We start from the raw sequence: 25,048 nt of genomic DNA on the forward strand, positions 1-25,048 counted from the left end.
CTTTGTGTTGGTTTGAGCCTCACTTACCATGTTAAGTGGTGGGTTTTATTTTCTTTTCCTTTATTTACTTTTTAAATTATTTTAATATTTATTAAACATTAAATGTTTATTTAATTTATAAAATTAATTAAAGAGAGAGGCAGAATGTGAGTGGGGAAGGGGCAGAGAGAGAGGGAGACACAGAATCCAAAGCAGGCTCCAGGCTCCGAGCTGTCAGCACAGAGCCCGACTCAGGGCTTGAACTCACGAACCGTAAGACCATGACCTGAGCCGAAGTCAGATGCCCGACTGACTGAGCCACCCAGGTGCCCCTATTTTCTTTTATTTTAAAGACCACTCCACTGAGAGGAGGGAGATGGAATGGAGGCAGGAAGGTAAAAGATTCTCTACCCCTTTTCTGGTCCCGTTAAAATGCAACCCCATCTTCCAAGGGCCAAATGATGGGTATTTACTCCTGACAAGGCAAATTCTAACTCCACTGGAACAAAACTAGAAATATGCAGCCACAAATCGAATTTTTTCTCCAAAACACTAGGCTTAGGACTATGCGGTCAGCCGCATTCTTGGAAGACGTAGTTCCTCAAAGGGAAGCTCACGATGCTCCAAGAGATAATAAAGCTCTTGCTTAAATTATTTGCATTTAAGCACAAAATTCAGAGATGCCCAAGGTGTCAAGTTATTAAACCATAAGACTGAATCTGCAAAGCACACAGAAACAACCAAAACAAGAAACAAATCTGTTCTGATGTTATAAAGCAACTATCAGATATCATAAAATCCTCTCGTGGTGTTCCGTTTTCTACCCTGAGCCTCTTTTCATGAAAATGTCCCAAACCACCTTGTGGAAATGTTTTACATGTCAACAGAGGCACAAACAGTAACCAGAGGAGACAAAGAAGAATCGAGCTCAGACTTACAGGTTTATATATAGAGGGCCCAGACATTCTTTTCCTTCTTCTGCCCTTTGCACTTGCATTCTCTAGATCAAATGTCTAATTGTTATGCTGGATGCTCCAGTGCCTCTGAATACAAGGTATCACCTCCTATTGAAACCCACATTGTCCTCCCCTGGTTTTTGGTAGTCTTCCCACCCTCTATTACTAGTGTAGCGGTGGGTTTTGCTTTCATTCCTCAACTACATACACTAAGTTCCACCCGGAGCACTTATTCGCCTGGCTTTTTTGGCATCTTTCCACGTGCGTCTGCATTCCTGTAAGGGTAACATCTTCATCCCCTTCCATTTCCCCTCTTTTCCATTTCCTATGATTTTCTCCGTTTTTGTTCTTTGGCCAACCCTCCCTGCAGCTACATGTGTTTTCAAATCTGCCCTGTATTTTTAAATTATCCTGGTATTCTTAGCCTTTGGGCTTTCAGGACTCATTCAAACTCTCTCATCTTTCTTCTGCCGCCTTTCCCATTATTTCTGGGTTTCATTTTGCATGGTCTACCCATAACTTCGTCTTAAGTAAAACTGACTTTCTCAACAGTGAAATGCTTTACCCGAGTAGATGGTTTCTGTAACCTGTCCTTGAAGCACAAATTCAAAGTCTTCCTGGTGAGCAAGCCACCCAACCACTTGCTTCCAGTCTGACTTATCCGGAGTTCTATTATCTCCTCTTGTTGTTGGTAATACAGACCAGCTTCCCCTACTAGAAAATGTTCCCAAGAATGGGGAATTTACGCCAAGAGTGAGACTACCAATGACGAGTTACCTGCATCTCTGCTCCTAGTAGTCTATATTGCTTGCCTTCCCACAATCTAATCATCCTTCCCAAAAGGAATTTCTGAGCTTTGCACAGGCACATACACGGAAGACACAGATTCACAGTGGAAGCCTGCTAGTGAAAATTAACCAGTGATTATCCTACAATCCATGTGAATTGTCTTCATATTGGTCTTGATGATCAATAGTCAGACATGTGAATTCAGTTATTTAGGATTCATCTTCCTTCTCTGTTTTGTGAGCTGACACATCTTGACGAAAGCCCTCACTTAGTCGGGACAGTTTTGGCATCTCGATGAGTACAGTATAAGACCATTTTTAACTCCCATTTAGTTTTAGTTCAAAACACAAATTTTAAATGCCACAAAAAGCAGATTTGTGGATCATTCTGCCTAATGCTCTGCTTATGATAACAACACTACAGACATATGCTAAGATATTCCTACCTCAAAAAAAAAAAAAAGGACCATAATATAAGAACATTCATAAGAAGCCAATTTGAACCCAGGCATCAAATTCCCTTCTTCCTCCTATTCCCACTGAAATAGCCAAAGAAAATTAAAATCGGGGAGGAAACATCTATGTCAACCCTGGAAAACAGGGAAAGTTGTGACAAATATTTGACCCCCAAAAAATTGTTGTGACCTTATTTACTAAGAAAAAATAACATAGCAAAATTGACTCAAGAAGAGATAAGAAATACAAATAAGTTAATACCATCAAAGATACTAAAAATACCATTGAGAAACTGTCAAATCATAGAGGGCATTTGGCCTAGAATGTTTTGCAAGCCTTCAAGGAACAGGAAATTCTAATGCTATTTAATCTGTTAAGGAGACCAGCAAAAAGATCAAAATTTTCCAATTCAATTTTAAAAACCAACTAGCATAACCCTGGCACCAAATATCTGGCAAATACAGCACAGAAATCTATAGACCAACATCGCTTAGGAATGCTCATGCAAATATTTTAAGAAATATTAGCAAATGAAATCAGCAACATGTTTTAAAAATAATAAACCATAACTGATATACATTAAAGATGACTCCAAGTTCTTTGCTGTTTCTCCCATTGGGAGGTAGAGCCTAATTCCCTTCCACTTGAATCTGGGCTGACCTTAGCAACTTGCTTGACCAACAGAACCTAGCAGAACTTCTGGGGTTAGGTCATAAGGAGTCCTGCAGCTTCCACGTCTGTTGAAAAAGCAAACTGCATGACAATATAGGTAGCTTGAGTCCACATGGGTAAATTAAAGACACAAACAGTAAAATAAAGTAAAAGCTACTTCCCAAAATACCAATAGCTATTCTAAGAGGTTATAGGGTGTTTTTTAATTTTTAACAATTTTGCCTATATGATTTTTCTAATTTTTCTCTGATGGCCATATGTCATTTTTGTGATTTAAAACAAAGAGTGTGGGCATATTTCTTAAATTGACCTAACTGCTTCTTAGATGAAGGAATTTCATAATTTTACTATAAATGTATAAAACCACACTTCCTTTGGTTCTTTAAACTACTTTTAGTATATGTTCCTTATTTTTCTGAGGCATTACTCACCTGATTCATTCCCTTCATGACACTGGACATCTTTAATGACATCCCACTCCCCCTCCATCTTCCCAGATTGGGAACATTAAGTAGTCACCTCATCCTCATACAGAAGCACTCATTTGCCCCATCTCTGTTTTTACTGCATCATTAAAATGACCACGTGGCCAGAAATTAGCACTTTAAGGATAGTCCCTGACTTATGATCATTCAACTCACAACTTTTCCACTTTGCGATGGTGTGACAGCTACATGCATTTAGTAGAAACCGTACTTCCGATTTTGAATTCTGATCTTTTCCTGGGCTAGGGGTACTCAGTACAATCCTCTCTCTTCATGATGCTGGGCGCTGGCAGCAAGCCACAGCTCCCAGTCAGCCACAAGAGCGTGAGGGTAAGCAAACCAGATACTGACAACTATTCTGTTTCTCACGTTCAGTACCATATTCAGCAAATTACAGGAGAGTCAACACTTTACTATAAAATAGGCTTTGTGTTAGATGATTTGCCCAACTGTAGGCTAAATGTAAGTATTCTGAGCACATTTAAGGCAGGCCAGATTAAGCTGTGATGTTGGGTAGGTCAGGTGTGTTACATGCATTTTGACTTAGGATATTTTCAACCCCCTGTCACTTTACCACAACGTAACCCCGTCATTAGTCAAAGAAGATCTGTATTCCCAAATTATTTTTCCCTTATTTGTACTATATAAGAATAATAGCCCCAAATGTAAAATATCCTCCTCAATATAATTTATAAAAATATTTATTGGGGGGCGCCTGGGCGGCTCAGTCGGGCTGAGCGTCCGACTTCAGCTCAGGTCGTGATCCCGCAGTTCGTGGGTTCGAGCCCCATGTCAGGCTCTGTGCTGACAGCTCAGACCCTGAAGCCTACTTCAGATTCTGTGTGTGTGTGTCTCTCTCTGCCCCTCCCCCACTCATACTCTCTGTCTCAAGAATGTACACTAAAAAGAAAATTTAAAATACACATACACACACACACACACACACACACACACACAGAGAGAGAGAGAGAGAGAGAGAGAGAGAGAGAGAGAGAGAGCGCCAAATATGTGTATGGATTACTTCTTCAGTATCCAGTGGGAAAGCAAATCTTTCTTTAGGGTCAATTTCAGTGACAACATCTATAACACTATAGCTTTTTACCTCCCAAATAGGCATAGATTTCTCTAGACTGCACAGATGGATCTGTATCTAAATTCACAAGGAAGGCCTTTTGTGAATCAATAAGTGCTATCCTGGTGTCATTTTTCTTGCTGTCAAAATGCCACAGTAAAGGGGAAAAGGTCCAAACTCAGCCTGTGTAAATTGTTAGTTTTAGGCTTTTCCCAAATTACTTGGGGGCTTGGGGAGGGACGTGAGCATGCGCACGCACATACACACAGAATTTCTGAAATGGTCTCGTCAATGTGCAAAGCTACCAGGAAGAAAAAGAAAGTCTACTGTTTGATTTTGGATAAAAGAGCCTGAGAGTGGGGAGGAAACAGGGCAAGACCACGTAGTAGACAAACAGGAAGAGAGTTGAGAGAAGGTGGCAAAGGACACAACTCAGCCGCTAATCAAGCAGCTCCTATGGAGAAGACGACGAGGCTGGTTGCACAGCTGTGAGCCATTCTGATTGTCAGTATGACACTTGCTCACACAGGCTGGTGACAAGTGCACTCTTCTGCATGCACCATCTAACATCACACAGAAAAGGAATTATTAACCCCTCACTTCACCTTCATTTCTTCTCACCCAATATGCCACACCCTCTGAATACAGCTCCATTTCTCTCCACTTCATCTTACCCATTGGTGTGTGAGTGATTATGTTTAATAGAAAAAGGTGTCTTTTGGTCCCTTTTGTTTCCTCTGTAAGCCTTTCAGAATAGAGCAAAAATCCCATCACGTACCATATGAGTCCTTCCAAACCAGGCCCAGCCTCCCCTCCATGATTCACATTATTCCAACTCCCAAGTTGTTCTCTCCTCAAAGAACCCCTCCCTTGTCTTTACTGACCATCCTTCCTGTATCAGTCTTTAGGTTCCCATGCCCACTTGCCCAAATACCACCCACCCTTCTTTAAGACCAATTTCCCCAACTGAGACTAAGTAATCAACTTCTTCCTCTTTCCCTTTCTATTCTCAAAGCACTTTAGGTAGACCTCAATAAATCTGTTAGCACAATAAAACAATAATACAGAGCATTCATTAAATAGAGGGTATGGTGTTGAGTACTCATCCTAATTAGAGATCGTTAGGTTGTGGGAAAGAGAAATCTGCTGGAACCAAGAAAAGGGGGATTTATTTTAACACATCAAGAAACCCAGGGCAAGATATACAATCATGCTTCTAGAGGGACTGGAAAGTGATCAGAAATCAAAGAAGCGGCTCGCATACTCGCTTGCTCACTCAGGCGTGCATGTGCTTTCTCTCTCTCTCTCTCTCTCTCTCTCTCTCTCTCTCTCTTTCTGTCTCTACCTCTCTATATTTCTGTCCACCTCCAACTCTTTCAATCTCTCCCCCACCCTTCATTTGGCAATGCTTCTTTCTGGTTGCTGGGTGCTACAGTGGAGACAGTTGTGAAGATCCTCCTTCCCCCCCCCCCCCACTACCAGCCACTACAGAACCATTTAAATGACTCCACTTTTATTTAGTAGTGTTGAGTGAATGTTTTTTTTGTGTGCAGGTCATTATGTATAATAAATGATTTTTTCAAAAAGAGCAAAAGGAGATTGTTTGTATTAGGTAAACATACCCTAATTAATCAAGTCTAAGATTCCATTGATTGTGAGATTCACCTCCATTTTTTATGCATCATCAAGAAAGAAAAAAACTACCTTTTATCATTATTAAGAAGCTGTCAATTTTAAGACATCCTTATTTTTAGATATGTTAAAATGTAAAACAATAACTCTTGATGAGATGTTATATAGAAAATGAGGTATAAGCTGCCTTTGTATAGCACCTAAGATCTCAAAACAAGAGGCTGTTTATGCCATCTTCCAGGGAAAAGCCCCAAATCACCAGTTTACTACTACATAGGCCCCCAGTGGAGGACCTAGTAGCTGGGGCTCATACCAGAAACTGTCAGAAACCACATGCATTCATCTGAAAGACGACATCCATGATGGTAAGTCCGTAATTCAAAGCCTTTGGGGTCAGGACATACAGACTACACAGATAAGACCTGCAAAGAGGTCAGAGGTTTCTTGTCACAGGTTTCTGACCCTGGAGCAGAAGAAAGATTGATTCCTCACTGTCTACCCCTTGATTCCTGAAGCAATTCAGTCTGAGTCCAGATGTTCAGACAAAGGGAAACCTTCAACCTCACCACCAACGGTAGACATCTTTTCTCCCTGCTACTCTCCCTCCCCTCAGGCAACCCATGTGGTGGGCCTGGATAGTGGTGACTGCCGCCCATTTCAGGCTGGGCTTCGTGCTCCACAGCCTGACCCTGAGCTCTTGTCAAGGCCAGTCATTGAACTGAGGACTAGGAGGATGGCATCTGGAACTCTTCCCAGAACCCAACTCTCTCCTTAAAGTGGCTTTATTGTCATTCATTATTGCTTCTAAGATCCATCCACGTTGTTGCATGTGCCTATAGTTCATTTATATCCACCCCTGCACATTACTCTGCCATGTGAATGCACCACAGTTTATCCACCTGGCTTCCCATAACCATTTGTTTTCCTTTATTTCTTCAATTTTTCTTCTGTTGTGAACAGAGATGCTAGGAGTTCTTATACATGTCTGCTCAGGCACACATGCAAAAGTTTTTCTGAAGTATATACCCAGAAGTGGATCGCAGGATTAATATTCAGCTTCACAAGATAAGGCCAGGGGTCATTCCAATTTACCCTCTAATAGGAGATATATGAGTTCCCATTACTTCAAACTTCACCAACTAATTGAAATTGTCAGACTTTCTGATTTTTGCCTATCTAGTAGAATGAAGGAAATGATATACAGCATATCATCATTTTTACAAAGTTCAAAATTAATAGTGAGTAATAAATTTTTAGGTATAGTATATATGCTTGTGATAAAACTATACTTTAAAAAAGAAATGATAAATACAAAATTCAAGATTGTAATTACCTCTAAAAAGAGGCAAGAAAATTTGGATTACTATATCTATATAGTTCATACCTATATAATGTACATACAATATATGTACAATATACATATTGTTTTCACTATTTTAAGTAACAAAATAAAATATTTTCATTGCTTTATTTACTGTTCCCACAAGACTAAAACAATGGTTGCAGATACCTTTGAAACTACATTCTTACAGTCTCATTACGAGAAAAAAAGATTCTTCCCTTCTAGCTCCAGACTGAAAAAAAAAACATCTCAGGGAAGGACTCTGACTGGCTCAGACTAGATCACGTGCCCATCTCTGAACCAATCAGTATGGCCAGGGGTGATAAATCCCAGGATTGATCTATCTTGTGTCTATCTATGTGGCCAGAGGGATAGAATCTGTTGCTATAAAGTGTGGGTAGAAGGGTACGAAAACGCAAAGCATAACAAAAACCATCTGATAGATGTCAGAGCTGAGATTCAAACCCTGATCTGCATGACTCTGGGACCTAGACATTAACCATTTCAGTTCTAGCTCCTACTAGATTAAAATATGAGTTTTCTCTAGTGTTAGGCCAGGATTTTCTTAAAGTCTGGGACCCTGTCTTATTTATCTTTGTCCCTCCAGCTCCTAGAAATACTACCTGGCACTTTTTAGGTGTTTTGTGGAATTAAATCCCTGAACTACAAATTGCTTATTTGAACATATTCTTAAATCAACACGGATGTGACCATTTCTGAGACCAGCTGTGTGGGTCTTGTGCTCAGAAGGGAACAGATGGGGATTTGAAGAGTGGGAGGGGGTGGAACATTTTAATTTCGAGAACACTTTAGCACCACAAAAATTAAAAGGGAAATAGAAATACTAGAAATTTTATACTCAAAGCAAAATTGCCTGATGATCAGAAGTGAGCATAATAAGAGTAGCAATGAGTAGCTAGCATACATTTTTCTTATTGAGAAAATCATGACCTTTTAGATTTGTTATTTCTATTAGATTTTCTAATAACCTTTAGAGAAAGGAAAGAAGGATTGGGTGGGGCTAACAGAAGACCTTTCCTTTGACTGTATCCTTAAAATTATTATAACAAAAATGTACTCATAAGATTATTTGCAAATTTAAACATAATCACTCCCTAAATACATGTTTTAAGTTTTGGCAATAATTAGCAGTTTTCTGTCTCTTTCCACTTCCCACAACTGTGATGTGTAGGTATTGTTTGAGAAATGATCTTTATCTTCATTTATTTTCCTTTGGGGCATGTTGGTTTTTATCTTTTTTCTTCCATAGAATCATGTCTTTTCCTAGCATTTGTCTTTTACGTTCCTTTGTGCAGCCTAAAATAAAACAAACCAAAAACCATTTCTTTGTTAAGTACAATCTTCTCTTTTGTCACTATTCATTTTGTCTTGCTTTGGAATGCTTCTAGTCTCCTCTGGACTTTGTATCTACATACTTAAACTTTTATCTTCATTTCAGGCTTTCTTTTGTTCTCCTTTCTTTGTTTCACACACACATTTAAAAAAAATACTTCACTTTAAATGACTCACCATTGTATTGCTTCCCTGGCTTGCACAGCCATTAAGTTGAATATAGTCTATTAATTTAGAGTTGTGTTGTGCTGTCTCAGTTCAGGCTGCTTCTAATTTTGCTGAAGGATCTGTATGTGGCTGCAATTAATTTATTTTTAAACATTTTCTTTCTTTCCCTCTGTCCTCTTTTCTGTATTATCCAATCTGATATCCACCAGAGCATTATACTCTGATCCAAAGTTTGCCCCATTCCAAATTTCAACTTTTTCTTTTTTTCCCTCCTATTAGAGTTGTTTTGTTTCTAATTACAATCCAGCTACCCACAGGCTTGTTTCACCAGAGGCCTTCCCATCGGTGTTTATTCAGGTGATTCAGAAGTGAGTTTTATCCTGATTAACTTTAAAAAAGGAGAGGAGAGGAGAGAAATTGAAAATAATAATTGTTTCAGTCTTGAAACCAAATATTCCCTACTGGCTATGTATACTGCTAGGATTCTCTGGGGTCCTATGTAATCCTCCCACTGCTTTCCTGTATTGACTTATGCAGAGTAGGTTCAAGACAGAAGTAGAAGTCCTAAGAGTCCTGACTCAAGACCTATGGCCCCTTGTCCTAATTCTTTTCCCCTATCTCTTACTTAGCAAATCTACCCTTGTTCTTGGGACAAAAGAAGGAAGTTCCCTTTTACCTTCTTTTCCTCTGGTCTAGTTGATGTAAGCAAAAGAGAGTATAGTCTGGCAGGGCTCTGGAGATTCTTCCCAGATGACCTGACAGTCTTGTCACAGGTGCAAGATCTTCTAAACATTAACTCACAGAAAGCCATGGGGCAAAGAGCAGAAAATAGGTGTTTTATAGAATTAATTTAATCTCCAAACCACTGATTGCTTATTTGAACATTTTCTTATATCAACATGTACATGACCATGTCTGAGACTGGCTGTGTGGGTCAGGTGCTCACAAGAGAACACATGGGAATGAGAGCTCATCCCATGGAATATGAGAATGGGTAGGTCCATTGGTCTACCAAAGTGGGGGATGGAGTAAAAGCCACCCCTGCCATGGTCCTCTCTGGGCTACCCACCAGGTGTGAGATCCATGACTACAGTCATAAGCAAAGTGACTTTTACTCCCCAAATGAGCTCTGTGGCCTCAGTTACAAAGAATGAAGCGTTACTCAGCTAATTATAATGCAGTGCAATGCATTCGCTGCTTCAGGTATGAGACTAATAGCAACCTGAGATTAAAATCTCCAACAGACTGGTTTTCCCCATGCCTTGTGGAGACACAGAAAGGCCTATGGAAAAACAAAAAAAAAAACTTTGACATCGCAGGGAAGTTGGGTCCTGAATCAAGAGTCTGGTTACGTGGCCCAGATAATGTGGAGCGCCGTGGTGGGCATGAGACTTCAGTGGAGGTTGAATCAGATGACTACACTTAAGTCTGCCTCCTACTCACAAGATTTTCCACTGTCACCCCTACCATGATTCACCCCAGTCTGTAAAGCCCAAGTACAGGACCCAATCCCCCAGAAAACCATGAATGTGTCCCTAAGTCTTTTCCAGGCAAAGCTAGTGCTCTCTGTTGGTTAGAACAAATGCCAATGAAGCCAAAGCTTGGGCAATACATGAGCCAGTTTCTCACAGGAGAGAATTCTATTCTGTAGTAAGAGACTAAACCTTTAAGCCTAGCCAGACATTTTGCAACTACAAACGTAATAAAGTGAATTCTGTGTTCAATTATCTACTGTGTTAAAAAAGCTACTGTCACTTTAAATTCTGTGTCAGAACCAATCTCTCAAGAAGTCAGTTGCTGGAACAAAGTAGCCGGAGGCTATCTATAAAGAACCAGATAGAAAAGATTTCTTCTAAGAAAGCAAAAAAAATTAAAAGTAACAAAATCTGAAAAACCTCCTATGATGAGAGCAAGCCAGACATGGGTGTATTCAAGTCTCTCTATTTCATAGATGCAAAGGAAAATTGAAGTACTTCTTGGTAGCTTCTAAATTCAGGGAAAAATTAAATTACACAAATATCAAAGGCAATTGTTGGAGGTGATGCTAACAAGATGGTAAAGAGAAGCTAAATCCCTTCTCACTGAAAACCATCTCCTTCACCCCAGTGTGAACGTCCTCACAACTAATAAAGGAAGTGAAATACCTGGAAGAAACTACCAGGAAGTTGAGATCAAGATAAGAAGGGGGAATTTAAGAAGAAAAAATTGCCTCCTTCACTGTGACAAAAGTGTAAACTGGTACATTTCTGGAAAGCAATTTGGCAACATACTTAACAAAGCCCTTCAAAATAAGCGTTACCTTTGACTTAGTAACCCTACTTCCAAGCAACAATCCTAAGATAATAATAAAAATCGTGGAGAAATATGAATGCCACAGAATTATTTACAAGGGTGAAAAATTAGACATCTAAATCTACTATGGAACAACCCATACTACCGAAAATTATGCAATTATTTAAATTGTACCTTTCAGATTAGTCCGTATTATGAAAACACGCTCGTGATATGTTAATTGAAAAGAAAGGGTGCAAAATAACATAAGTAGAATTACTGTAGGTTAGTTTACATGTATATTTTAGGAGGAAATACAACATTGCTAGTGGGTACCATTTGACTGTGGAATCAAAGTTCGTGTTACCAAATTTTCCACATCAAACCAGTATTACTTTGATAATCACCAAAAAGTTATTTTTTGAGAAAATTTAAAAGTTTTTAAATGGGGAGAGGGAGGAGCAGATCGCAAAACTGTTTGGGGGGAGGGGGAGGCCAAAATAAAATACTTAAACTATTATAATATGAATTTTTGTTATCTTAGGATTATAGGTCACTGTATAATTTTTTGCTTTCTACTTTTTGGCATTTTCCTATTTTTCTTTAAAGAAAAGAAATCTCTTTTATACAGGAAAGATATTTTGAAAGAAAGAAAGAATGAGAGAAATAAGAATGAAAGGAAGAAGAAACACCCTTCTCATTAAGGATAACAAAACCACGTTAAGAAGTGAATCAGGGGCTTCCTTCTATTTGGTCTTTTATTGGAAGATGTAATAACATGAGGGTAACTTCATGTTGCTCCTAAAATGGGCTACCAAACCCAAAGTGAGTGAACTGTAAAGATGGCACATCATAAAGAAAAACATAAAGTGAGGGGAGGGGGCAGCCTCTTACGAGAGAAGACTGACCTGGCTCAGCCACCCTTGTCCGATCACCTCTCTCCAGCGTATACAGGCAGACAGCTGGGGGATGCAGAGGACCTAAGAAGTACCTTTGTAATCGTGATTCATTGGTCTGGCCTAAGGAAGAGCACTATAGGTGGCAGTTGCTGAGGCTGTGAAAATGCACCACTCAGATTTCCTAATGCATGGAGCATAAGCAATAGCCCCAGCTACAGCACAGTGGAATCCACCATCACATTGGAGCCAAGATCAGGCTTGTCATTAGCTGCTCCCAGACCGATGACTGAGTGAGGCAAGGATGATAAGGCAGACCCATTCCTGAGAGCCTTGATGGAATTTTCTTAGAACTGCACTGAAGTCTAAGACCTTCCTTCCTTTCTGCCCTATCTCCTCCACAGGGGTCAGACCAGCACAACAATCTGGTGGCTCTCTCAGCCTTCTCCCGCTCCCACCCCTTTCCTCTTATAAGCATTTCCCCCCAGTAAATCCCTCGCACATCTCATCGCATCTTGGCATCTCTGAGGACCTGGACTGTGGGAGATGCAGGAGAGGAGCATCAAAGGAAAAGACTTCAAAAGGGAAGGGCTGGAGAAGGTGCAAGGCCTTAGGACATGTTTACACAGCTGAACTCAGTGGCTGCAGCTCGAAAGGAACGCCTAGAGCCATTAACATTGTCCAGGGCCGGATCCTCCTTCACACCTGACCCTTCCTAGTGGTATAGAAACCAATTAACTCAAAATTCAACCTTGAAAAGCTAAACCATTAGATTGATTAACACACTTGCTTAGCTGACTTTATGCACATAGTCTTTAGCAATTATCCTAATAAAAAGAAGCTTCAATCTGGAGTCAGGGCCTCATTCTGACTCAAGTCTGAGGATCTTCACTTAACTGCACTTTGTTTGCGGACTTATCTTTTGCGACTCTGGCCATACTCCCTGCAACACTGGACTAACACAGAGGCACTCCTTCATCCATTCACCCACCTATAGAATCCAATAACAGACTCATTTACAGAGACTGGGGGTACTAAGTACAAAAGAGTGGATTGGCATCTCATATCTCAGTAGGAAATCTGTTTATGCAGTGGACTCATTGATGGGGCTTCAATATCTATTTTAGCATCAGGAGAAGAAAACCCCAAAACAATGGGGAGCCTTTGAACTGTCTACTCTCCCACTGGTTGGCACAAGTTTCTCGTGGGTCAAGAGAATATTGCAGCATGTAGATGGATTTGAATGGTGTCTCTATACTCACTCAATAGATTTAAACTCAGATTTACTCAGATTTAAAGGTGATGAGGATTCAAAGTAAGGGATTCCGCCACAAGCTTTGATGTTGTGTAAGGGCCTGGGGAAAACCTGGGAGAGGGCATCTGGAAAGGAACTGACAGCAGTCCCCAGCTGACAGCCAGGGTGCTGGGACCTCAATCCTACAACCACAGGGTTGTCCTGCCAACAGCCCGAATAAGCATGGATGTGGGATCTTCCAAGATCCTCCAGATAAATGCACAGGGATACCATTCCTTGAGCACAAGACCCTAAGCAGAGAACCCAGTTGGGCCATGGCTGACTTCTGACCTACAGAAACCATGATAAAATAAATGAGTGTTATTTTGAGCCAATAAGCTTATGATCATTTGTAACAAAGCAGTAGAAAACTAACACACGGAGATTCAACAGCACACATTTGATAGCAGTAATTGGACAAAAGTAAACCATTTTGTTTGTGCCTTTACCAAGTTCAGAATGTTCAATAAAGTAATTACAAAAGCTTTATTATCAAGTTTGCCTTGTATTACTGAGTATGTTCAAGTGTTTCATTAGAAACTTATATCAATTATTGGACAATGTAGTGGTTGAAAATTTCATAGTAATCTCTTACCTCAAATTATAACTATTGATAACCAATCTGGTCGTTCCCTATGGTGTTCTGTTTAAACGACCATATAGATGTCTCACATCTAAGTAAATGGTACAATATTTAAAATAATCAACAATCTCCACAGTTCCTGAAGGGAGGCAAGAAAGGAAGAAAAACAAATCTAAGATAGTCTATTTCTGAGCTGGCCATAGGCTCACAAAAAAATAAAGCTGGTTTCTTCTTCAGGTAGGACTTCTCCAGAGAGACCACATGGAACCCTGCAGCTCAAAATAGTCCTGTGGCAGAGAGGGAGCACAAAGTATCTGCCAGGTCCTTACTGTCTCCTGTCTCTAGGAGTCAGCCCCCTGGGATAGTCAGGTCTCACACCACTTTTCAGCAATTCTTCCAACCTGGACATGGTAGAAAGCCAGGAGGGTGGGGTTGCTGTAATTCCTGCCCAGTAAGCATGGTGTAGTCAGGCACAAGCAGGGCCCTCACGCTGGGAAGGCTAGGAGGGCTGACGGCGTTAAGAAATAGGGAAAGATGGTGGCCAATGGTTTCCACTGAGCATGTGGCACTGGCCCAGAAGGTGGGGTCACTCACATCCGGAAAGGTGCATTAACTTGGGCCTCACAGCTCCAAATGTGATGTCTGCACTGCACCACCCTTCCTCCCACACCATTATCTCGACAACCAGGTGATAGAGAATTAACCCATTCCCCCCACTGCTTCTAAGAAACAGCTACTTCTTTCCTTTGATCATCACTCTTAATTTGGGGTTCCTCCATCTGGTTTACATTTCTTCCAGAAAGCACTCGATGCCCTTATTTCCAAACACCTCTCTTTACATGAAGCTATTTCTCTCCCACCGATTTGTGTAATCCATTCTGGAAAACACACCCAGAGCCCCTGGGCTTCTGCCCTGTTCTGCTTTTCATTATTGCAATTGCAGTGTGGTTAAACCAGTAATGTCAAAACCGTGTGTGTGTGTGTGTGTGTGCGCGCACACGCGCGCAGTACATTCTACTCTAAAGTTTGGTAAGAGTGGTCTTACACAGGCACACGTGGACACACACTTCTTTTCTGGATAGTGCAGTGTTTGGGCAGAAGTACAATGACATCTCTTGGAAAGGAAGAACAGAGAGGAAAAGCCTGGGTCTGAAGTATAAGCCTTCCAAATTCAAAATGGGAAATATTTCAAAACCAGTTGCATTAAACCCTTATGTGCAGGGGACAAAAACCTTATGAGGAGCAGGAAAAATTAAAAACTAGGCCACTACTAAATACAAATCTTTTTCCCACAGATAAACAGGGCTTTGAGTGCTTTATCCAAGGCCTTCTTTTGACATTTCCGGGATTCTTACATTTATATTCAATCTCATCACAAATAATCCCCAAGTGAACGCAGTATCACTTCTCGTGGTTTTTCTTCTTTCCTCTTGATTAGTTTTTCTCTTTAGACTTTGGCTGACTGTTTTGCTACCGTTACCAGGACTGAAGCTCCTAGTGGGGTTAAAAGAAAGAACCATGAGTAGCAATGCTGTGTTCTCAAGTTTTTTCACCCTGAGCAGGAAAGGACCATTTATGGATTGATCTCCCCATCAGAGAACCATGTCACCCAACCTCCCTGTTCTGCAACTTGCCACAAGATTGATGGTAAATATAATATGTATGAAAATGAAGGAGGAAAATGTATGCAAAGCTTCAGTGGTAGTGCAGGGGGCTGGAAACGATGTTGTGCAGTACATCATTTCATCTGAATTTCTCATTTTCAGGACATTGACTCTAAAATTACTACAGTCATAGTGTTTAATGTTCCTGTATTGGGATTCCAGGGTTTAAAAAAATGATTTGAAGCCAGAAAAGCAAGACTGAGTTACATGGACCTATGCTGTAGTGTGACCCCCAAAAAAATGCAAGAAAATAAGAAATGCTATAAACACACATACACACACACACACACACACACACACACACGGACTTACAGTGACTTTAATATAATATCTAGTAGAATACCAAGAAGGTTTCCAATAAAAGAGGGAATATAACATAATAGTAAACTAATGAAGCTTAAGTTCCAAAGCTCTAGGTCAGAGGTTTTTTGTAAAGTTTGTAAAACCTAGCTATTTTAACCAAAATGGTTACAATCGCTGTCTCTCTTCACTCCAATTTTCCCCTCCATATTGGAAGGCATTAGATAAGTCATGAGCATATGGGGGATCCAGCTAAGAGAAAGCTGAGTTGAGGGTATGTTTCATGTAAGTTTAGTACAAGGGTAAAATATATTTACGTAGTTCTCAGTCATTCCTGTGTTGGTTATGTGATTGCTAGTGTCCTGGTAGAATAATGGCTTCCAGTAGTACTCAGATGGCCTCGGAGCGACATAGAGGTACAGGGTAAAAGACTTCACCTCAATATGAACATGTATTTCAGGAACATCAATTCATCATTTCATTGGACTTTCTTATCAGGGAATATGTAAACATGTGTTTCAGGACCAGGAGTGTGCTGGGTAGACCAGAGGAAACCCGGTTTGAAATAAACAGTACCAAAAGCCAGTCTATGAAAAATTCTTCTAATCTTCAGATCTACTAAAAGATCAGTAGCAGACTCAGATTTCATTGACACCTCATCAAAACAGAAGTTTTCTCCTTGATAGATATTTTTCTGAATTTGATAACAATTCTAAAAATTTATGTGATACGAGCCTAGTAAGTTGTGACACTGAAAAAAAAATTCTTTTCTATCAATAATTTTTTAACTTCACCCATGTTATTAAGAAAAATGAGCTACCTTTCTTTCCCCTCTATGAAAAGGATATTACAAAACTGGTGTCATATGAAGAGGCAAAGATTATGAAGTCAAAGAGTCTATTTTTGCTGTTTGTGCTATCAGCTTTTTCAAATTTGTAATTGGCTACAATTCTTTTCTCATTCTAAATAAATTTTCTTTTATGCTTAATTTAGCATTCATGATTTCCATCCTCTTGAAGAATGGTATAAGCTTCAGGCCCCTCCAACTCTGCCCTCTGACTCAAAACGTCAGTGTTGGCTCAGATCAGGCTCCCACCCAAGCAGCTTCTAACATCCACACATACGGTGAAGTTCAGCCCCTTTCTTTACCTCCTGGGGTCCACAGGCTTCCACTTCTGCATCCCTTTGTCCCCCTGCACCTTGGCCACATCTTGTTCCTTGTCTTGCTGTGGAACCTACTCCATCTCCAAAGTCTTAAGTTCCAAAGTGCCTACCTACAAGTCAGTTTATATAAATCAAACTCACCTTTTTTTCCAATTCCTTTTACACGTACACCTACACACACACACCATGGATCATCTTGTGTTGTATTCTCCTTCCTTGTCTGCCTCTTCTCTTCCCTCACCTCCTGTCCTCATCTCTACTGCTCACTCAGAATTTTCCACATTAGGTCATCCTCTCTGAATCTTGTTCTTCCTACTCCATACTTCATAGCAATCCCTCCCCAAATCAGCCTGGGTAGCTCCAATTACATTTAATAGTTATGTAATATTTCACAGTGAAGATATATCATTATAAATTCAACATTGCCCCTTTGATGTCCATTCAGTTTGTTTTCTGTTTTCTTCTGTTTGTAGCAATATGAATGATCCTGCACTAAATATTATTTCACCTATCTCTTGGTGCTGTTATATCCACAGGATTCCCAGTACTTGGGCTGTTGGTTGAAAAAGTACACACATATATATTTTTGTTAATTTCATAGATGCTGCCAGGATGCTTCCAGAAAGCGTGTAACAATTCACATTTCCATGAGTTTGAGAACTCCTTCTCCCTGCCTACTTTTCAGCCATAGATACCATTGCTCTTTTTTTAATTTTTTTTTAACGTTTATTTATTTTTGAGACAGAGACAGAGCATGAACGGGGGAGGGGCAGAGAGAGAGGGAGACACAGAACCGGAAGCAGGCTCCAGTCTCTGAGCCATCAGCCCAGAGACCGACGCGGGGCTCGAACTCACGGACCGTGAGATCGTGACCTGAGCTGAAGTCAGACGCTTAACCAACTGAGCCACCCAGGTGCCCCACCATTGTTCTTTTTAACTGAAGTGCATGATACTTACTGTTACCTTCATTTTCTTTTCTGTGACTACTAGTAAATTTAAGCCTTTTTTTCATTGATTAATCAACTAGGCTTTTAGATTTTGCTCTTCTGAGAGTGGCCTATTCATATTCTTGACCAAATGTTGAGGGGAGGTCATTTGTTTTTTTCTCAGTGATTCTCAACCCTACTTGTACATTATAAATAGCACCTGTTTGCTATGCTTGTGGCAAATATTCCTTCCAAATCTACCATATTTCTCCTGTGTTGTAGTTTTTACATGTTTAAATCATCTATGATGGTATATATCATGGCCTCAGGGTTTCTTGAATTGGTTTTAAAGGTCTCTTTTATTCTTTGGTTGCATATAATCTCTTAGATTACCTTCTAAAATGTTGATTATTTTATTGTTTATTGAAACCTTCAGGCCATCTGGAATTTATATTTGCTTATTTTGTGTTATAGGGTCCAACTTTATTTTTTTCTAGAATGAAAGCGGCTATATCAACACTATCTATTAAATGAATCATTAATTTCCTACTGAAGTACCACCTTTATCATATGGTAATTTTTCATATATGCAGGATATATTCCTGATTCTCTGTTCTAGTTTACTGGCTTATTTATTTTTTGCCAATTAGTTTTTAATATAGTGGTTTTGTTGAATATACTGGTATCTAGTAAGAAAAGTATCCCCTAGCTGTTCTTTTTCATACTTTTCTTACTTTTTCTTGTGCATTTATTTTTCTATATGAAACTTGAGATGTTTTTGTTCAGTTATAAATGACTTGAGAGTCCACTGAAATTACACTAAATTCATACAATCATTTGGGATGACTTGACATTTTAGTAAAAGGCGAAAGATGTATTCGATCTGAAGAGAAACCAGAGTGATTTAACATTTTAGGATATAATGTGTCCCCATTCAAGAATGCGGTATGTACTTGTATTTGTTCAGATTTATTTAATATTTCTTCATATGGGCCCTTTACCTTTTGTGCCAAACTTATTTCTAAATATTTTGTAATTTTTTCAAATATTTTGTAATTTTAATTATCTGGATGTCTTCTTTGGAAAAGGGTCTATTCATGTCTTCTGCCCATTTCTTAACTGGGTTGTTTGATTTTTGGGTGTTGAGTTTGATATGTTCTTTATAGATTTTGGATACTAACCCTTTATCCAAGATGTCATTTGCAAATATCTTCTCCCATTTCACAGGCTGCCTTTTAGTTTTGTTGATCATTTCCTTCACTGTGCAAAAGCTTTTTATCTTGATGAAGTCTCAGTAGTTCATGTTTACTTTTGTTTCCCTTACCTTCAGTGACATGTCTAGTAAGAAGTTGCTCTGGCCAAGGTCAAAGAGGTTGCCGCCTGTGTTCGCCTCTAGGATTTTGATGGTTTCCTGTCTCACATTTGGATCTTTCATCCATTTTGAATTTTTTTGTGTGGGCAGTGTTAGAAAGTGATCCATTTCAGGCTTCTGCATGTCAAGGTCCAGTTTTCCCAACACCATCTGTTGAGGAGACTGTCTTTTTCCATTGGATATTCTTTCCTGCTTTGTCAAAGATGAGCGGGCTAGAAGGGCGATGGGTATTAAGGATGGCACTTGTGATAAGCACTAGGTGTTGCATATAAGTGATGAATCACTGAATTCTACTTCTGAAACCAAGACTGAACTGTATATTAACTAATTAAAATGTAAACTAAAAAATTATTTTGTAATTTTATGTCACTCCTTTGAGTGACATACTTTTCCCACTTCCATTCCTAGGTGTTATTATTAGTGCAGAGGGGGAAAAAATCATTTTCAATTATTATTGAATCCAGTCACTTTCAAAAACTGTGTTAATTCTTATGAGTTTTTACTAGAGCCTACTGAATTTTCAGTGTATACTATTAGATCATCAGCAAAAGGGAAGGAAAACAAATGTAGTGTCAACTATCAATTTTTCTAGCACCAAGTAGTTACCTGGTACTTAGCAAACACTTTGTAAGTTTTCTAAGAATGAATGAACAAATAAATTAATGAATGAACAAGTGAAATGAGTCAGAGGCGATTCATACTGAGTATTTAAGGTTCTTTCTATTGTAGCACCCCTCCAATGAACTCCTGATCTTCCTTTTGAATGCCACACCCATTTCTTTGCTAGAAACCTCATGAGTTTCCAAAAATACTAAAACAGAAGAGGAATAAGAGTGATGGTCATAGGATATATGTTCTGACTATCAGAGGATCTTCCTGAGTGAGTTATAGTAGAGTTCCTCTCAGAGTCCTTGAGTTCCTCTTTTCATTTGAGCTGAGAGAAGAGACTGCACAGGGAGTCCTTGTTATTCTGACCAGGAAAGAAGCAACAAGCTGTCTTTGTACCTTAGAGTGAATTACAAGGCTTAAGGAGGCAAATTAATGCTTTTGTTGGCTGAGGGCAGGCAGCTAGCCAAAAGTTCACCTACAGAAGCATTTCAGTGAAGGGTCCAAAAACACAGACAAAAAAATACAAAGGCACCCTGGGAAGCTTTCTAAATCCAGGAAGACAGTCAGAAACAAAAGTATGCAGTAGTAATTGATGGAAAACCAAAGAGATGCCAATTTGTATACAGGCAATTGTGTTCAATTTAGTCATGATCCACATACTACCTCCATTGTTAAGGCCTCACAAATATTGCATAATGGAACTAAAAGCATGTGCTCACCTATCTAACCTCTGTACATCAACCATACTTAAGAAGGCCCAAGCCACTAGGCCTATAATCTCAACCACAGTGATTTCACCTTATGGCAGCTATTAGAATTCTAGGCATAATTTATTGCTGAGGTAATTAACCATTATCTCTGTTGCATACTTGAAACTCTAACTCAACTAAGTGTCACACTGAGTCATACTAAAAATAAATAGTCCCCAAATGCTAGAAGCTTCTGTTTTGATGTTACCAGAACATCACTTAATCCTGCAAGTGGTTTTCCAACAAACCACAATAGCTTCCCGCTCTTTTACAAAATCAAAATATCCATATACAAACTCATGAATGCACATGAAGAATCATCCACTGTAAGAAACACCTGTGTTTGCAAAAAACAGAAATGATGATCACCAGGCTGGAAAGCAGGATGCAAAGGGCTCTCCATAAATTACCAGCAAGAACACCAAGTACTAAGACAATGAGAGGAAAAGGGTATGTTCAAGCCGTGGAAATAAACACAAACTCTGGCACAGATTACAAGAGGTGGTTACCCAAAGGGTGACCAAAATGTTCTTCTAGGGAAACGAAATGTTTCTATTAGAGAGTCTCAAGGGACATCCCTTGAGAGGCAGACACAGAAGCAGCGTAGTAATTGGCTAGATAATCCCAAACACTGCCTCTGAGCTAACAGCACAAAGCCAAACGAGGAGCATTAGCTTCCACGCACACACCAGGCTGCTGGGGAAGTCAGATGCTTTGAAGCATCTCTTCACATTTTGAGTTGATGAAAGGTTTATAAAGAAAATGTATCCCTCTAAATAAGCCTAGCCCTGCAAACACACGGGTGCATCGGTGATGTGGCTCAGGTCTTTAATTTGCTTTGTGTAGCAGCTGGCACCCTGATGTTTAGCCTTTGCTTACAAGGCTAGTTCTGATTGAAGTGCTCTTGCCCTTTTCTCTGAGGATCTGCATCCTTCTCATCTATTGTGGGTCTGCCAGACTTAGAATCACTTTCTTGCCTGCCAGACCATGCTTCAATTCTTTTGATCACAATGACATAGAATTTGAAGACACTAAGAAACAGACCTCTCAAAAAGAGTCACATGACCTTAATTCCCTATCAAAGGCAATGCTAGGAAGAGCCCAGATATTACCCATGCTGCCACCTGGCCTCTGCCCACAGTGAGAATCTTCAATCATCCAAATGGTCCTGAATCCATGAGCTGGCTTCTTCATTCAACAACTGGATAGACGACAAAAGACTCTTCCCTGCAGCCCAGGATAGGGCCCCTGGAGATGACCAAAAGGGTCACTCCAGCAAACGGAAGGGGTGCCCTTTATTTTCTGAGGGGGCAGCATTGTGATTCCAGATTAATGAAAGCCAATTGCAACACCCCTCTATCTGTAGAACAACCATTCAGTCGTGTTTGCTTCCAACAATCCTGGTTTACACCTATTGCCTCTGAGTAGTTATTTAGAGTACCTCCTTGCACTCTCAAAAGTGTTCCACTTCAGAAAATAAATTATAGTGTCAACCTACTTATTTAGGATACCAAGGACAAATTCCTCCTTAGCTCATCCAAAGAAGCACATGCATCGACAAGAACAAACAGGGTGCCTAAGTCCAGGGACTTGAAGCGGCAGGCTAGAAATGGTACACATTCTCCTTCAGTGCAGATATCAAGCTTCTTTTTCTGTAAGGTTGCATATCGCTGAAGAAAAATAGCCATAATCTGGAATTCTTGTCTGTTCCCATTAAAAGAAAAATTTGTTATCTGAATGTATCATCAGGATCCCAACAGGATTTCCAAGAGGAAAGGGATGACCCTCCTGAACTAGGACAACTAGAGAGTTGATTTATGACAGTGTGGACAAAGCAGGACCACAAGGAATAGTAATGGAACCAAGCTGTCATCACCATCAGCTACAGGAAGGAGGGAGGGAGAGCATCTTGTAGAGCTGTGCCTTGAGAGGAGGAGAAGCTCCTCCTAACGTAGTTCAAATCTACCCTCTCTGATGAACCAGTCCCCACAATCTGGCCCAGAGGATGCCACCCTAAAGCCCTAGAACAAACCGCACCACACATCTGGCACATGTACATACTAACTCACCTTCTTACGCACACTTTTACGGCACAAATAGGTCCTGTCTTTTAATCTAGACCATAAAATCTGTGAAAGCAGAGACATATCTTACCCCTATATTGCAAGTTTTGCAACACCAGTGATTCTGAAATTTCTGTTTTTCCCCTACAACACATAAAATCAGTGACTTCGCACACGAGACATTCCCCAGAAGCATTCACTGGATTATACATAATTCCCACCATGCTTCACCATTTCTCCCCCACTTGAGGAAGCACAGCAGCATATAGACGAACAAGGTCAGATTATTTTACAGAGAATCCGGAGTCCACTCTGACTCCTTAATGTAAATTATATGCAAACTCTGATGATCTGTTGCTATTAACTGCTGCCTGGCAACACATCTCACGGCAGCTCTTGTACACTGCGTGTTATAGTGACACCAGTGCATAATATGCTTCGTGGAGAGAAGGAGAAAAGACTCACAAAGTGGAGAGAAAGTGCAGAAGAATGGGTTGTCACCATCATTTCAGACACAGGTGTACGACCACAGAAGAAACCCCAACCCCCCCAATACGCTACTGTTTGATCTTGAGAGAGATCACACAGGTACAAAACCAGCAAAATGTAGCTACAACTTGCCTTCTACACTACCAAGTCCAACCAGGAATTTTACAGGTGAAGAAATCAGGATATGGAATCGTCCCGTGATCCTATAAGATACTAATCAAGGTGGCACTGGAACCCCAAACTAAATCAAAGATATCCAAGGAAAACCAACAAAACTATTTTCTTGCCTGGGAACTGATAAAGTTTTTTGTACTTACTCAATGCAGGTATTTACTGGGCGTCTGCTCGGTGGCAGGTAATGGGGGTTCACAGTACACAAAGCAAACAAACACACAAAAAACTCTGCTCTCCGATGAGGATAGCATTTTATCCAGACCAGGGAAGACTTTCTTACAAGATAACGTTTGAGCAGAGATGTAAAGGGAAGAAGGAGTCACGTGGGTCTCTACAGCAAGAGTGTCCCAGGCAGATGCGGGAAACAGAGCAGCGTGTCCTTGGCATATTCCAAGTAAGAAGGCCGTTGTAACTGCCCTGAAGGGGGAACAAGGGGCAAGAGGCTGAGAGATCTGGGGGTTGGGAGGCCCTTCGTGTCGTGGTTTGCATCCTACAGCAAATAAGATGGAAAATTACTGAAGAGCTTTCAACTGAAAAGGACCATAGTCTATGTTTTTTAAACTATCAGTCCAGCTAGTACGTGGAGAAGAAGAGACCTGGCAGAGCAGAGGGAGAAGCAAGGAGAGAGCTAGTATAATATCACAGGGAAGAGATGGCTGCAGTCTGGACTAGAGTGATACAGATGTGAGGCAATGAAAATTGGTCAGATGCCAAACATATTGTCACAGTACTGCTGACAGGATGTGAGGCTTGATTGGACGTGAAATGTGAGAGAAAGAAGGGACTGACAGAGGAGGCCCAGGTTTGGGGGCCAAGTAAGTGAAAGATTGAAGTAGACATCTACCAAGAAGGAAGAAAAAGAGAAGAGCAGCTTTGGAGGGGAAGGTCGAGAGTTTTTTTGAACATGCCAGTGAGATGTGCCTTTTATGAATAGAAGCGGGATGTCCTATAGGCAGCTGGACACAGAGGTGTGGAGTTCAGAAGAGAGACTGGGGGTCGTCTGCAGAGAGGTGACGTTTGGAGGCATAGGACAAGATGTGAGGGCAGACAGAGAAGAGTGCCCAGGACTGAGTCCAAGTTCAAATATTGGGTTGCCCTTTCCAAACATCACATTTGCACTTTAACTTAGACTTGCTGCAGATAGTGTCTCTTATTCTCCTTCAACATCAAGTGAAGGACAATTCACTAGTGGAATGTCAATGAGCCTCTCCTTCCTGCTCAGGGAAGCAGCACTTCCTTCCAGCCTGTTCGCCAACCTCAGCAAGTAGCCGAAGGCCTTTCAGCGAAGCCACTCCAGCAAGAAGAATACTGAAGGGGTCAAAGAAACCACCCTGGAGAACAAGGAGCACTGCCACTGTGCCATGGTTGAGTGGGAGAGAGGGAGTCCCTTGCAGGCCTTTCCGAGACTTTGCTCACTGGGCCATCCCAGCATGGAGTGCACAATGAGGGGACCAGAGGCAAGCCAAGTCAACACTTGAGCAAACTTCCTCGTGAGGGGCATATCCTGAAGAAGGAGAGTCTGATCGGCCCTGAGTAGTGATAATTATGTCCTTCATGCTATAAAAGACAATGACTGGTGCTCAACGTGGAA

At 40.5% G+C, this 25,048-nt stretch overlaps 1 long non-coding RNA gene across 3 annotated transcripts in view; it reads right to left on the minus strand.

Moving 5' to 3' along the window:
- Window positions 1-15,020: 15,020 nt before the first annotated feature.
- Window positions 15,021-25,048, minus strand: part of LOC122220995 — a 128,191-nt gene continuing 118,163 nt past the window's right edge. For all 3 annotated transcript variants that reach the window (XR_006203064.1, XR_006203065.1, XR_006203066.1), the window contains one exon: window positions 15,021-15,441. This is a non-coding gene — a long non-coding RNA (uncharacterized LOC122220995). The remainder of the gene's footprint in view (window positions 15,442-25,048) is intronic.

Source organism: Panthera leo, chromosome A1 (genome assembly GCF_018350215.1).
Source record: "Panthera leo isolate Ple1 chromosome A1, P.leo_Ple1_pat1.1, whole genome shotgun sequence".
Taxonomy (NCBI): domain Eukaryota; kingdom Metazoa; phylum Chordata; class Mammalia; order Carnivora; family Felidae; genus Panthera; species Panthera leo.